Below are 17,002 nucleotides of genomic sequence, written 5' to 3' on the forward strand. Positions count from 1 at the left end.
ACAAAAAAAGAACCAAAACCAAAAAACAGTAAATCACCTGTGGTATCAGCATTAATGAGTTCTTAGAATCATATTGAAGTTCTGCACTGCAGTTTATTTTAAAGCTTTTGCTTGAGCAATGAAATGCACGTTTGCTATCAGACAGTAAGTTTGCTGTGTTGAGAATTCAAACAAAGCCTGGAGCTTTCATTTTAGCAGAGACACTTTTGCAATACTCTTCTACTTAAAGCTGTCATCTTAAAATTTGTAGTGATCATAACCAATATGAGTTTTTTGATGTTTTCATTTTTTAAGCTGGGTGAAAATTTTTGTACGTAACAAAGTGGAGAGGCATACAAGTGATTCATGCCCTTTTGAAACATCAAATGGTTTAAAAAAAACTTTTGTCCTTGATTTTAAACTAACAAGGTGTTTAAAAAGTGCCTGTTTAGATGTTACAATCCGGTTATGACTGTGTACTGACTCTTCTATAACATGATAGTAGACAAAATTTTCATTTGACATTAACCCACAGACCTCAGTTAACAGTTCTCTCCTAAAATTCTTGTTAGGCTGAAATTTGATGTACTTTATTTCATCTTAATACAGCACATTTTTCATTCCTGATCAGCATAAATGTATATGTCATTTAAGTCAGGACACTAATAATGAAAACATTTTGAAGAGTCCAGGCTTTTTCTTGATGATTTTGAAGTTTGGTGTCAGAAAGTTGCATGCATATAGTCTTTGTTACCTTAAAACTTAAAGGCAACTTTAGTATATAATAACGATCACCTTTTCAGATTTGCCAGTTTTTTTCATAATGTGTATTTAATGACTGTAAGAGTTTCTTAAAGGTCAAATCCAGGTATTATTGTTACGCCTTGGATTGTTTTGGATATAGGATAGATTATTTTGCATTTGTGTATTCTAATGAGGAGGAACTTTTCAAAGCTTTAAAGTATTTTTCAAGACACTTATATTCCAGGATGCCTTGATGTTTTCCTTCACAGTGGATGAGATCCCATGTGATATCATTTAAAACCTTTACTCAGGGGTTTAAATGGTATGGGGCATTTGTGTAGGCCCTCTGAACTATGATATACACCAATGAATATTGCTTTTAATATTACTCAAACAGTAAGAAGTCCCTTAATTTATCAGTTTCATGAAAAAAAAAATTTAATAAAAAAAATCAGTTGAGATGTATGCCTTCTGAATAAATATGAAACTTTCTCTGGAAGAACATCTGATTTCCTTCTCTGTGTACTACGTAGGAAATACACATACTGATTTACGGCACGGGATGTCAAACATATTGAAGCACTGTTAAGGGGTTAATGCAGAACACAGATGTTAAAAAGAAGTTTTTATGAGTTATTTCATAAACTGTATTTCACATATATTTTAAACCAAAGAACAACGACAGCAAAGAACATAAGCAAGAATTACTTGTTGTCATATTACCTCTTCTTGGTTTACATGTGTATTGACTAAAACTTAGCAGCAGAAACCCCAAAATTAGGATTTCTTTTTTAACCTGGACATGTAGCTGACAAGAATATTTGGCAGAAGTACTTCTGATACCCTAGCTTGAAGAGGTACTGGCAAGGGAAGTTTCCAAATATTTGAAACCAGTAATGCTTCAGGCAGAACGTATGAACAAAGGAACTGCTGGGAACTCACAGATAAAGTACCCCAGGACATTATTGTTGTTGTGTACTATTATACAAATGTAAAACTCTTCATGGTTTTAAAAATTCCCACAAATTGTATCTTGAAGCATAACACTTCTGCTGACATTTTGGAAGATTTAGATGGCTTTTTGGAAAAAAGTATGTCAATAACAATTCATGATCACTTACATTACCAGGCTCTTGGGAGAAGTTTAGTAGACTCTAGGAAAAATGATGTATTATGTAGAATGTTAATAATCATCTAGTCATTACTTGCCATTATCTTTTTATTTCAGTAGGGTACCCTTACAGTCAAGCTCAAACATAGAGTAAGTTTTTATCCTAGGTGATTTGAACATGTTAAATTAGCTATCTTACCAGCAATTTACTAACCCATGTCCGTGTCCTCGCCAGTCCAACACCTTGATAGTTCTCATTTGTGTGATTTAAAAGCAGAGAGACTCCTGTAAGTGGGAACCCACCTTGCTTGGGAAGGCTATATGATTCCTGAATGAATCTGGGTATTAACGTACCTAGGCTGAATTAGTTTACTAGGGCTTTTTGGGGGTGGGGTGGGGCATGTTAGTATGCAGTATTAACTGTATGGGTAAGTCTCTTGGAGATTTCTGAACTTTCATGTCTTAACATTCATACCAAACCGCTTAGGTCTAGCATCTGTGTTTCTGGGTAACTTGGGTCATCTAGGAAATCTAAACAGAAAAGTACTCCCATTGACTAAAGCAAATAAGACAATTTTTTTCAAGATACCTTAATAATGAACAGCACATAATTCCTATTTTGATTATGCAAAATGATACTCCTGTTACGGTCATATACTGTTGTATAGAAAACAGATGCTACATCCAGAGCTGAAGGTTAAAGTTGTGCAGAAATATTTTTTTATCGTTGATAATATGCATTAATGATTGTGGGATGTATTCCCTAAAGAGGAAGTTTAACCATATAAAATGTTGGTGATTTTTACAAGGAAATTCAAAATGGCTCATTTTTCATTTTTTAAATAATTAAATGGCCATGTTTAAGTTCAGTGTTACTTGATGTATATATTAACTGAAAGAGTACAGTCTGTATTTGCAATTGAGTGTTTTTTTGTCTTTAAAGCAAAATTTTTCTTATTTAATTACCAGATTTGTATTTACACATTCAGAGATTAATTATTTCTGTGTTAGAATGGCTCTGAATTTGAGAGGTAGAGTGAGAAAAGAGGGTAACAAGAAATAAACCAGTGACCTCCAAAGTAGGAAGTACAACCTAATGATTTTTTTTTTATTATTATTATTCAGCTGTTCTGAGAATTAGCTGTGGAAAGATTTGTGATTGGCATAAGCACTACAAAAGATATAGGGGTTTTAGTATGTTGGAAACAACTGATTAACCTACATCAAAGCTCTTTTCAACTTGTCTGCTATCATTACAGCTTGGAAACTTGCTACCATAAGAGAGACCAAAAGGAATACTGGAGATCAAATTACTTTTTAACATTTTGCTAGGAGAGCAGAGTTACACTGACTCCAGCTATTTTATGGTTTTCTGTAAGTTCTTTGTGGCTATTTCCAGCTTGAATTGAAACAAATCAGTATTAGTAGCCAAGAGGAAAGGTAATTACTGGGAAACAAATACATGAGTAATAACTATGGATACCTTTAGCATATGACTGAGTGTCAGTATTTCTTGGGCTCAGACCCTTTATGAAGATGTCAGTTGAGTTGGTCCATTTGCATCAGTATTAATGATTATAAACATCTGACATTTTTAATAAGAAACAACTATTTTAGTTGGAGAAATTACCATTGCAAGCCATGATGTAAAAACTTAGTACCATTAAAAAAATCATGCTGGTACCTGTAGATGCTGAGACTAAGGAGGTAAGGATTATACTTAAAAGTTTTGTTAAAAATGAAACAAATTAATTCTTCATCTTGTCATTTAATTTGATACAGAAGTTCACTACAGATCTGTTCTAAGCCAGTCGTTCTGATGTCAATACCTGCAAAAGGTATTGACACGAGCATTTCTAGAAGCATTTCTACTTCTGTTATTAAGCATTTCTTTAGGACTACTTAAATATACCCAGGACAAAAAGGACTTTGATATGTATTTTAGTAGCATTGATGATCTTCCAAGTATGTTATCTTACTGTAGCAAATCTCCATCTACCATTTCTCCTTGTACTGTAGCAGATGTACATTACCTTGTTAATTTAATCCTTTTGCTTTGATTTCTGGATTTCTGGTGTAACTGTTCTTGTTCAGGGCTAGCTGTGATTTTTCTGTTCTGGAAAAATTGTGATAGTTGAGTTTTCCTCTGAAAATAGTCTCATAATCATAATGCGGAGTCATTTTTTTAAAAATATCCATTTTATGCATTTAAAAAGTTGAAGCATCATTAAGCTATAAATAACTAAATATCCATTTTAGTTTTGAACATTGACTAGTTGTGATATTATTTGTGGTATCAGATTAAAAATTATGTTGAAATTCTTACTATTGCAGGTAAAAGATACGTGTTTAATCTAACAATAAAGACTGTGTGCCTTTGTCCAAATAAAACTAATTTCTTTTTAATCCAGGCTGACTACTTATTGTGTTTAAAGGAGAATTAATATTGTCTGACTAGAATTCTAACTGGATTTGTCACCCGTACTGGGAAACTCCCAGTCTGAACCGTTAGAATTATCTTTACATTCGGATTCAATTCTTCAAGTGTGTATGTGTTTGCACACACATTAAGAGAGAAATCTGCATATTTCCACTATGCTAATTTTCTGCTTCAGGGATGTAGTGCGTATCCTTCCATCAATTAGATGGAAATGACCTTTTCCTGTACTTCAGAGTTGAAGTATAGCCCTTCCCAGGAAAAGGTAATGAAGGATGTTACAGTGCTACTTCTACAAAAACAAAGTGAATTGACTTCACAATACATTTAATTTCTGAAATTTCTATATGAATACATGTTCTCTTCTCCTGCACAGGTAGAATCGTTAAAGACAACCTCCTTTTCATTCATTGCTGCAGACTACACGTAAAGAGAACAGGTGGATCACCAGTAAATGCCAGGGAGATAATAACTGTATCACAGTTTATCATAAAGTTTGTAATGTTGTTTTAAAAAACAACTTGAAACACAAATACCGTAAGAAACCATGCATTGAACACCATGGTTACTTTATGGATAAGACATTCTGAGTATTTGCACTTAGTAAATTTTAAAATGTTAGGTGAATTTGGTTTAAGATTATTACTCCTACAGTTGACTTCCTTTATGAAAGCCCAGTGGCCTTTGGATTTTGTTTTAAAACACAAAAGTGTGTCCTTCTTTGGTTTTTGCCTTTGGCATTTTAGGTTCTTCAGTCTTCCTGGGAAATTTTAGCTCCAAGTACAATAGTGCCTGTTCTGTGCTGCTGCTTTAGTCACTGGATTTGCACTTGGTATGTTTTCCTGTGGATGTTTTAATTTTTCTCTCCTAGCCCATCTCTTCCTTTCTCTTTTGTAATTTTGGTATCTTCTTGTTTCCCTTCTTCTGCTAGAACCTTCAAGTGTTATCTAAAATGTAACAATGTCCATAAAACTATTCTTCACTGTTTTTTTTCTTTCTTAAACAGACCTCAAACATTTGTATGAGAAAATTTTCTCATTTGGTGAATAATTTCACTGTGGAACGTACTGCTGCTGGAAGTTGCTCTGGGACACCAAGAACTTGCCAAGGTTTTGAGAGGGATTGAATATTGATGAGGACATTGAGACGATCCAATGCTCTAGTTATACCATAAAAAGTTCTGTTAGTCTCCAACTTAAAAATGAAAAGGAAACCTTGTAGGAATATCACATGTAAGAGTGACGTTGACGTATGGAAAGCATTTGGGCAGCAGTCAACAACAGGGATATCCTTCTGATGCGTATCTAACAGTCGCAAATAGCACAATTCTCTATGGAGGTCTAGTGGGTTTTCACCTACCTCTGCAGGTTTGCAGCTGAGAGCTTCTGGTCTAGCAGCTGACGAGCCTTCGCGTATGGAAACTGACACTTACATTTCACTTGGCATTCCTTGAGCAGAAAGATCTAATTACACAGCCAACAGCCATATTCTCTCTTGCTGATATCTCAGTAGGGATTTCTGTTTAAGCACAATTGACTGGCAATTTCTGGATTGACTCAAGACATTTGAAGTAATATTAAGCATTTGACGTGTTTTAATATTTGATTAGGAAATGGGTGGAGTCTTTTATACCACGTAAAAAGGCAGTGCTTCATTTTCTTAGGCAATGTCAAGTCCCCTAGGCCTTTTCTTGAAGTGAAATATGCTGCCTCCAGAGAAGACTTTTTTAATCTTAACACCTTGGAATTGGGCTCATTTTCTAGTCTGATGAGGGTGCTCACCTCAACAAACCCAAAACTTCCAGGCCTTCTTTTAACAAGCACTAGAAGTTAAACGTCTTTGGAAAAGTTCTAGGAGCAGATTTGAAGGTTAAGCACTGTAAGATCAAAAGAAGTCTGTAAGTCCTTGTTTTCTTCATTGGAGAAAATCTGGCTAAAAAGACAAAACCCAGCAGTGTTTCTGAGTGACCGCTACCTCGGTAGTCATTGGTGGGCTTCTAGGGAACACAATTGTCTCTGCACACCAAAGTCTGCAAGTACCTTAATATAGCAAAGGGTAACAGCAGAGTTCTAGAAATGTCTGACTTGCATTTTCTACTAGTTTGGGCCAAACCGTGCAAACTATGGTTAGTAATTAGAGATGGGATTGTAGTGGATGTTGCTAATGAAGGAGTAGGAAAAGTGAGATTCTCTTACTTTTTTATTTGTATTTTAGGCTTTCTTCAATAAATGTTTCTGTGATGTTAATTGCTGAGATGAAACAGTAAACTTTGGCACTAATTGTGTAAGTTTTAGAAAGAATCTTTGAAGTAAGAGGTGCCATCTTTGATATCTTTAATTAAGCCTTTGACTTGTAGGTATTTGTTCTGTGGTAAAGCTCTGTTACAGATAACAAAAGATAAAAGCCCTATCTATACTGCAGATATAATAATCCAAGTCTATGATGATTTTTAATCAATATGCTGTAAATTTTTTTTAAGAATATTAAATAACATAGGTATCAAACTTTGTTTTGAGATCTGGAATTTCTTTAATAAGGAAGGTAATGAAAACGTATGCATAATTTGGTGCTAATGCTCTGCCTTTTTTTCTGGTAAACAGAAATGCTGTTGAAGATGAACAGGTTCTATAATCTTCTCATTGTTGACTCCTTTAGGTGTTATGGCTAATAAAATCTGTGCTTTCTGAAATAGCAAAAGGATGCACTTACAATGTGATGACAGCAAAAATGAGAACTTAATCTCTGCTTAGTCTTTTAGGGTGGGAACTCAAGCAATTTTTAAGGGTTTCCCTTGATGAAATGACCTGAAGGTATTTAGGTATTACAGGTTCTTTCAACAAGCTATTGCGTAATCTCGTGCAAAAAGGCAGCATTAAGTCTTGTCCTTTCTTTGTACCAGGGTATTTTCTGAGAACCCAAAGCATAATTTAAAAGAAAAACGGTGTTTTTCTGTTGCACAAGATTGTGTTTGAGAAAACTGCAGGGTGATAATTGGCATCTTGACACATTATCCATTAGTATTTATCTCTGGAAATCAGATTTTGTAGACTGAGAGCCTGTGGAATGAAATCTTTGTTTTTCTCTCTCTCAGAAATGTTAATCTCTGCTTTTGCCTGAAGGCTCGTTATAACAATGATGCATTTTAGAGAGTTTAGAATTTTGATTGCAACAGTCTAAGTGTGGTTACAGCCAGCTACCAAATATATTTAATGGGTGGGGACAATAAAACCACTGAAGCTTTGCAAGTTGAGACTCTCTAGAAATAACTCTCATATTTCTCTGTGAAGCAATTATATAGAAAATGCTAATTGTTCCCAACTGAATCACTCTTTCTTCCCGTTTAACTGCTTCTGCTCGCTATAGTTTGTAATAAAATATCACTTAAAAACCCCTGTAATTTTGTTGCTCTGGCTTTGTGTGAGAAGTGACATTTAAAAAAAAATGGCCGCTTTCAATTTTCACTCTCCAGATTCTAGGATTTATAAAGATGGTTAAAAGCAGGGAGAAAATAAGGAAAAAATGTATGGGATGAGACTGTGCAGGATTGAATATTAGGGAGAGGAATAGGTGTGTAAGGATGAAGAAAACCTAGGTCTTCTCCAACATTTTTTTCACATAGTTTTCAACAAGGAAAGGACGACAAACTGGATATTTTATAAAGATCTAAAAGTGGTTCTGGTTATCACTGCAGTATAGTTAGTGTTTTTATGAGAAAAACACGATCTCCAGCTTTTCATTTGCTCACCTTTGCACAAATACTTAAAAAGGAAAAGAATATTACTTTCCACCCTTCAAGAAATGCAAATTACTATCTAAAATCAGAGCTTTGATCATATCTTTTGTAGACCATGCTAGGCTGTAGATGAGTAGGCAGAAATTTTGGACGTTACTTTTCAAATACTACATAATTTGTGGTACTACTACGGTAATATTGGATAGTATGCTTGATGTTTTTGGGAATGTGTAGGGCTAGCCCCAGGCATTTAGATCTCTAGCAGAAATGTGGTAGAGCTGATTTTCGGGATATGGTGGGAGCCCCTTGCTAAAGCACCAGGACCGTATGGAGGACTTCTGATTTGCTTGCATCTGAGAGCCCTCTTGCTGCATCCTGCAGATTTAAATATAACAAAGTTGTCTTCAACAACTGCTGAGAGATGTGTGAAAAAAAACCCAAGACAACACAACTGCTTTTGGAGTATACCAGATAGGTGTATGCAAGTGTTACAGAACAAAATAATTTAAATAAATAAATTTTAAAAAGCACATTGAAGATAATGTTGCCGAGTGAAGTCATTTAGTACATTTTAATATAATTCACTGTGCCTGTCTAAAGTGGTGGTGCATATATGAATTTTTAAAAACATTTAGAATAATTACAAATATATGTATCGTAGGTTTATGTTCACGAGGTTAGAATGATAATTTATGTAACTGAAAAACAGTGTATTCAGGTGCTTCCTTTACATCCATTTAAATAGCTGTACTTGTTTGAAAAATTAACTGTTTTGTTATAGGAAATGCTAACTAGAATTAGCAGTTTGCTGCTGGTGTAATGATCCATCATTTTTTAATAGTAAAAATTTTAATCCAAAAATTGGTGGCTTGAAAGTCATGCTCCTGCAAGAACTGCAATGATTATTAACTGTATTATAAGTAATACCTAAGACTACTTAAAAATTAGGTAAAAGAAAACATTATTTACATTTTCCTACTTCCTTTAGTCTTCAGTAACATTCATTACTCACTTTATTAACTTTTTCTGTTTCACTGAGATTTCATGTATGTGTTTTCAGTTGATCAGAGAAGGATGCTCTTCTGGGTGCACTCGATTGTAAAAGCCCAGAATGGGATAAGGATCTCAAGAAAGGTGCTTCTTATTTTGAATAAAGCAGCTGGTGCAGCTCTATAAGCACGCTCTTCATTCACATGCCGTTTAAGCAGCTGTCAGCAGTCTCCACGGAGAAACTCTCTATGTAGGAATCATCACATCCTTTTTATTTGGCAACCTGTCCATTGAGTTTACGTGACTTTTTGAATGCTGTTAATATTGTAGCTGAGGCGGTTGAGAGCAGAAAGAATTGCACTGGCTTCCTTCTGTGGGAGCGTATTCCAACACTTGGAAAGTGTTCCTGGCAATAACTGTAACCCACTCCACCAGCAGAAGAAAGTGGATTGCTATTTGAGATTTGTAATAAGTGGAAATGTTAACTTGATTCAAAGGCAGCGGTGACCGGCAGGTGTTCACAGGGCTACCTCTACCGCAGAGCAATACGCCATTCTGAATTTTGTTAACAGAGATCCACAGAAAGGCTGTAAATTGGGTGTTGGCTCAGATGAGAGGTCAAAGAAGTATTCAAAGTAGAAACTAAACTCCTATATCCAAAAGTGTGTTACTGAAATGGATGAGTAAAGCTGATGCCTTTGGCCTGTCTATTCTGTAGGTAAGTGAAGATGTGGACTTCTCAGGTGTTTTGCTTTGGTCCTTCTGTCTAGGTAGATAAAGACTCCAGCTTTTCAGGTCTGTCACTTCACGATCCTTTTTTCTTCAACAGCATGGAACTATTTTTTATGACACTTTAAACAAAGACAAGTAGATCTCATTTGGCTACTTGAGGATTCTACAGTAGACGAGTGTAATTGTCCTTTTTCTTGGTTTCATTTCCTTCTGTTATCTTTTGCCTTATTGACAACTCTTGAGATTTTCAGTGCTTAAGCTGAAATATAGTTCAGTTTACATTCTAAATCTAAGGAAGGTCTTCCCAGCAGATTACTATTTACCTCTGCAATTGGAGTGTTCTGTGTATTTTTCTCATTTTTTAATGCCATGGAGGCAATAACACTTAACTGAAGGGTTCAGGAAATGCCTGTGTCGATGCTGCCAAATACTCAATAGTTGAATCTATTAGCAGTCTTTTCTGGCCCCGTACTGCAGTCAGAGCTGTGTGATTACAGAAAGTAAACAACTGAAGTACCTGTGCGGGGAGCAAGAGTTATAGGTAAGCACTTTCTGTTTGGTTTGTTCCTCTCTCAGGCCATGCACTAGATACTCTGTGCTGTCCACTAAGCTGCTGCAGCTAGACAGCTGAACCAACATATTTCAGGGTAGTATCATTAACTGAGTGCTGATATGAAAACCCACTGGACAGGATGAATCAGCTTCCATTTATTTGCAAATTGGCAAAATGTCATGTTCCTTCTCTGCTCTTCCTCTGTGAAATTTTTACCCGACTTTCCCACTGCTCTTTTGCAAATAACAGCATGTCCCGATACTCAGAAACAGGAAGGTTTTAAAGCAAGTCACCTATTGATTTGTCAGCTGCCTTGTTCAGCACCGAGGCAGTGAGACACAGGATGCAGTTTACTAGGCGTTGGCACGAAGGAGAATTTTCCTTCTTGTAATCTGGCAAAATGCCATATCTCCTCACCAAAGAGATTGAAACAAAACATATTTTTCATCATCACTATGCAAGAATTAAAATAATAAACTGTTTTGAGATCTTGGCAAGCGTTGCTTTGGATTTTAATGAACTTTAATCACTTCTTCAGAAAAGTAATAATTAAATCACTTTGAATAAAGCATCCAAATTTGAAATCACGCGCAGAACTTTCCTCCCCCCCGTTTTGTCCCCTGCATAACATTATGTTATTTAGCTTGTTAAGCATTCTTGGCACTTGCAAGAAGAGATCAAATGACATTCTGAAGAATATTTCTTTTGGTCCTTAAGAAATCAGATGTCTATAAAATAATATCCCAATGAGCACAGAATATAACTAAATATTAGGCCTTTTTCTAAAACAGAAAAGAAAACACTTATTTAGCACAAGTTCAGAGTGAGTCATGTTCTGCCTGGTGAGTTGCAAAGACCGAATACATGTGTACTGCTACACTTTGTACTAACACGGCTCTAGGATTCCAAGCCTAGGATGGGAAGCTGCAAGGCCAGGGAAAGCAAGCCTCTGCTCCAAATTCAGTGTCGTACGGGGAAAAGGCTGGGTGTGTTACACAGCTTTTTCTCCTTCCCCTGACTACACTTTTTATGATGCTCGACTTCATTGCAGGACTGCTACAGTATTCTTTGTGTGTCACAGCAAGAATTTAGGGTGTGTCGGCAAGAGACAGGAACGCGAGCAAAGGTCAGGCTGGATGGCAGGTAGGGATCGAGGCGCTGGTAAGTACGCCTGCAAGGAGTATATTTGTACGAGATGATGGTATTTGGCTTGGGAGGGGAAAAGACAATGCTGTTTGGTTGATATGTTGGCATGGAAATAGTTATCACAGTAGCTAGGCTGTGCTGAACCTGTGGAAAATAACTATTATTTAAAAATAAGTCCTCATGCATAGTGGTTTTGTTTTTCCTTTTATTTCTTTAGTGCACTAGAGAGCAATAGCTATGGGGTGCAGAGGAATTAGAAAGGAACAGAAGAGGGGTCAGAGTGTAAAAGAACAGGACGTTGCAAAAAGGCTTTAAAACAAAACGGGCACAGTAAGTCAAATGCGAGAGGAGGGTGGCTGGTGTCCTCTTGCCAGCAGACAGCCTGTCCCAGCACTCAGCGAAATAATAGCAGTCAACCAGAAAGGCATCCAGTCAACTTAGAAAGGCATCCAGACTATGGGCTGTGAAAGGTGAGAGCCGGGAGGTTCTTCCTTTTCAGGCAGATAAGCTTCTAAAGGCTACCGCTTTTGTCAGTTTTCAGCTGATAAATCTGTATGCTGTTATTTTGCCTATATGATCTTTGGTAAACATCACAGTACAAGGCTTAAAACTTACTACATATTTTCAGATATATTTTGAAGTCTGTCTGGTACATGTAGTTTTTAAAATTGTCTCAGTGGTAGGCAATAAAAAGAGGAATGAGAAAGTATCCGCAGGAGATGAAGACAGCTCAGCAGAAGCGGTAGCAAATTCTGAGCAACAGCTGTGAGTGTGTGTGCGCTGCTGTGTACTCGTGTTAGGTCTTCCCTTGAATTACCGTGTGGGTGAGTCTCTGATACTGGCTGACAGCAAGGTCGGTTCGGTGGAGCTGCAGAGAAATCTGGGAGTTCGCAAGCTCTGCGAGAACCAGGCAGAATTTAAGACAGTTCATGAAGAGAGAACAGAGTGGCTGTGATGGGACTTTCTTCACTGAGGAAAGGAGGAATTTGACTACGAGCAGCAGTAGTAAGGCCAGAGCACTGCAAACTCTACAGACTGGTGTCACTAGCAGTAATAACCTGTTCCTCTGAATCACAGCGAAGTAAGAGTAAAGTCTGTGAGAGAAACTAAAGAATAGCACAGGATGATCTTAGCGTGGAGTGGTTTCTCTGTGTCGTGTTAAAAAACCCCCAAAACTGGGTAGCTTCTAGTCCTTTGAAAAGATCCTTTAAAAGGAAGGAGAAATGCCATTACGTCATTCATAGTGCCAGGTGCATTTGAAGGAAGCAGAGCTTACCTTTCTCATCTCTGATCTGCTGTAGAAGGATTCTGATTTTAGTTAAGAGGGACTTTTTTTTTTTTTCTATAAAGGGGATAGATCTGCTAGTGTAAGGTTTTCCACAAGAACTCCTCAACTCTGGAATTTTCTGTGTTTTATAACTCATATTTAGTATTCAAGAGAACTAATGTTTTAGCTATCTAGATACTATAAACACTTCTCATTCCTTCCCCTTTCTTCCAATTAGGGTAAAATGGTAGGGAAAGGATTTGAAATAGTTACTTCTTAGAAGGGGAGAGGTGGATTTGATGATCGTTGCTAAGACTGTGGTTTAATGGGTTTTAGTGTTATTGGAGAGCTGGGTATTTTGGAAAACATGCCCAGAACTTCGGATGGCCATTCTAGAATCTGTTTTTAATATATTTCTAAGTTAGGAATTAAAAACAGATGCAACACAAGATTAATTAGTCTCCGTGTACTTTCCCTTGTCACCAGGCAGTCCTCCTGTGAGAGCTGTATGCCAGAAAGCCAGGAAGAGGGCAGTCTCACCACAAGTAATTTCATTGTACAAGAACAAAAACTTAATTCCCAAGTTTCCTCCCAAATATAACCACGTTAAACAGAGGATCTGTTCAGTATTGCATAACTACTTCTGTAGCAATTACAGAAAATGCCTGCATAGAAAAGCAACAGTAGGAAAGCATCTGTGTTTCTAGCTTGTCTCTCTATAAGATTTTCTTTCCTTTTCTGTTAATTTGATACAGATACGACTGTACAATCCATTTTTCTCTTCAGTACATTTTTTTTTCATTTGTCTCTCTTCCTAAGTGAAATGAGTGGAGTCAGCTTGACAGAGCTAGCCAGCTTTCTGTAGGTCAAGGGCATGTGATTTGTGGCCCATAGTTGGGAAACCACTGGTATTAGGTTGTTTATGAAATCTTCTTGGGCAGCGTGATGACTAGAGAGGGATGTCAGCCCTCAGGAGGGACCTGGCTGGATGCAGTGCTAAAGAGTGGGGGAGAGAGAAATCCCATAGCCTGCTTGACCACAGGCTGCTGAAATCACTCAAACTCTGGTTGAAACACTGACCTTTCTGGACAATAAGTGTCTTTCTGATAACTCTCTTTGCCCTGCTCTCTGACTTGCTGCTGAGGAAACAGGATCTCTACCCAGTTTATTACTGGATTATATACGTGCTAGATTGCATATAGCAGGTGATATGGACTCCATCCTAAACCAGCATTTTTGTTTTCAATAGCCTAGTTACTCTTTAGATAAACATATCTCAGTCAGATAGATATCTCAGTCAAGACCTTTCACTCAGCTATTTTCTAGAGGCAGCTGCTTCTCAGAGACCTTGCCTGTATGCTCCTCCAGGTACGGGGCTGGGCTGGGTTGAGAGTGCTGGGGCTCTCTGAGCCTTGCTCACGGTAGAAATACGGCTGGGGGGGGGGGGGGGGGGCCAGCACGTGCATAATTTTGTGGAAAGGCTAGGATTTGAAGAGTTGTAGTGTGGGAAGCAGCCAGCTGGGGAATGAAATCAGGAGTCAGTTCAGCAATCTACTTTTTCAGAAGAAAGCAAACAAGATGGCCGAGAGCTTTCTGAGGGAGCCGGAGCAGAGGCCTGGGCAAGGAAAAAGACGACAATCTTGACGGCAAACTGCTGCCTGCATGTTAAGGTCCCACACTTTCTTCCTCCTCTGCTGAGGCTGAAAGGGACATAGCTAAATGGGGTGGTGGTGTGAAAAGCCCTGTCCCGAAGTAAGGGAAAAGGGATCCACCAGACGACCGTGACTGCCCTTCATACAAGGTGAGGTAAAAGGGGAGCTGTGTATTGAGCGTGAAGGGCTTCCCTGCCGTGACATGGTGAGAGACCAAGGCACCTGCTGAGGTCCAGATGTCCAGATCTATTTGCAGTGAAGGTTTCCATTTGTATTCTCATTCTGAAATGGGAAAGAAACACTTCTCACTGGAGGCCAGGCCGTTTCACAAGGCCTGAAGAGACCAAAATATCCGGAATGAAAACTTGCATGTGGTGGCACTAGGTGTTGGAAAGTTACTTTCTTACATGTTACATATATTGCAGTGTCTCTTGGAACCACTGTTCAGGATCATTTGTTGTATATCTCATCTGTATTTTTGCAGGCATAAGAGCTACTCTAATTTTAACATGAGATATATAGAACTACTAGAGCTATGTAAAAAGGAAAAAATAGCAAAACAAAAACAACACCCAAAAACCCCAAACCTAAAGGAGCCTACTGCTATCTTCATTAAAAGGTAGCAGACTGCTTTTTAATTGAGGGACTCTGAAAGTTTTTCTCACAAGGAAGAGGTGGGGCTCACGTTGTTTTGCCCAGATGATGACTCGCGTGCCAATTTAATTCAAAGGGGAATAAAAATTCATCGCCTGTCTTTCCTCCTATACAGAACATTTTAATGTAACTTCATTTCACAGAATATATTTTATAAAATAAAGTTGAACAGTTCTACCTAGTCCTTAGAAGCGGAGCCCTGAAGGTGTGCGAGGACACCATGTGCTGCTCTCCCAGCCTCCGTTGAATTCCTCAGGAGCCAGAGTTTGGATGAAGTCGCGTCTCTTGGCCGGTCTGTTTACTGTCTCCCATTTTCAACATTCTTCTCTTGACCTGCAGTGTTAGTTTATGAACTCCATTACAAATTCCAGTACTGCAGGTCAGTAGATGGAGTAGAGGTTTTAAGTAATTCCAGGCTGGTTTGGTGTGGGGTAGATAGGGGTGTGTGATTGAATTAGACTTAAGTTAGGTGTGGTTTATCTTGATTTTGCTCAATTGAAGTGAAACAAAATGACAAGGAAAAACATCCTAATATAATTGTAATCAACTTCTGTGAGGTATGGACAGTAAGTGCCAAAGTTATGGTTACAGGAAACGAAAACATTAATGAAGTTGCAGTATTGGAGCTGCATCTGTTCTCAACCTTAAAGTGACAGTAATTTTCAAGATAATTGAATTAGTATACATTTATAAATAATTTCCATAATTCATTGCTAAACAGTACCTTGCTTATTTGTAAGGCTGTGAACATTTTAAAGACAGTACTTTCTTACTGTAAACTTGGCTTTAATTGTGTTTTTAATGCTGGAGATAGAACTTTTCAGATCTACATTCATAAAGAACAGTTGAACCAAAAATCTATTCCCCTCACCGTGCCTTTTGCTGAAGGCTGGGACAGCAAAACCCTTCTGTCCTGGGGGACTGAAAAAGGACACTGGCTCTTCATTTGGAATCCAGACTGTTCTGTTTCTTGGTTTTATGTGAGCCTGAACCATTTGGGGATTGCCAGCTAGAAGGCAAGACGGTCCGTCCCATCACATGTTCTTAAATCTACAGGGGGCTAAACCTGGTAAAGCACTTGCTGTTTCTGCAGAATCACTTATGATTTAAAATTTTAAAAAAAGTGACTTGCAATCTGGTATCTGAAAATTGGCAGATTGCATTTGTTCAGAATGTCTTTGGACAGATGACCGGTTGCTGCCTGCCTAGCACTAGCCACTGGGCAGAAATGAATCTACACGAGTGGGTTGTTACTGCTCCATTTGTCATCCCAGTACTGAGTAACGATTATGGGTGGGTATGAGAAAATAGAAAAGAAGTCATAAAAATCTACTGGAGTATAATCTTTTGTAGCAAGAGCAAAAGCCAAAGAGTAGATAAGCACTGTAATCTTAAATGTCATAAACCTTTAGGTCTACAAGATACTGAACTCAGTTCTATTCTTAGTAATCAGTATCTTCTCGAGTACCCTGAAAGGGAATCTGCAGACATAAATGTGCAACAGTCAAACACAACTCACTCCGTGTTTCTTGGATAAAACAGTTCTAAGGAATTGCATTAAAACCTATTCAGTCATTATGGACTTTGTAATGTCTAGTACACAAATTTTAGCTTCAGGAAGTTGTTGTAGCACATATCAAACATGTCGTGCTTGATCCCAGAGTTGTGTGGGGGTTTGTGTGTGCGTGTATGGGCATACACAGGCACGCATGCAGGTATGTTGGTTTGAACCAACATTCAGGTCTTAGTGGAATTGCTCTTCTGAAGTATTAGAAAAGCTAGTAGGAGTAGATGAGAAAGATATTTTTACTTTTAATTTCGAGATATAACAACATCAGAAACTTTGTTTTCTATTTTTCCCAAATTGGCATTTTCTTAAGTATGAAGTACTGACACAGTATTAGCAATGACATCTGTGCCTGTCAAGTGCTTTTCAGCTGAGTGTTTATTTCTGTGGGTTTGGCTTGTTCAGGCATCTCCCCTGCTGTCCCCCAGCCCTCCCCG

This window comes from Aptenodytes forsteri, unplaced genomic scaffold (genome assembly GCF_000699145.1).
Source record: "Aptenodytes forsteri isolate BGI_AS27 unplaced genomic scaffold, ASM69914v1 Scaffold71, whole genome shotgun sequence".
Classification (NCBI taxonomy): domain Eukaryota; kingdom Metazoa; phylum Chordata; class Aves; order Sphenisciformes; family Spheniscidae; genus Aptenodytes; species Aptenodytes forsteri.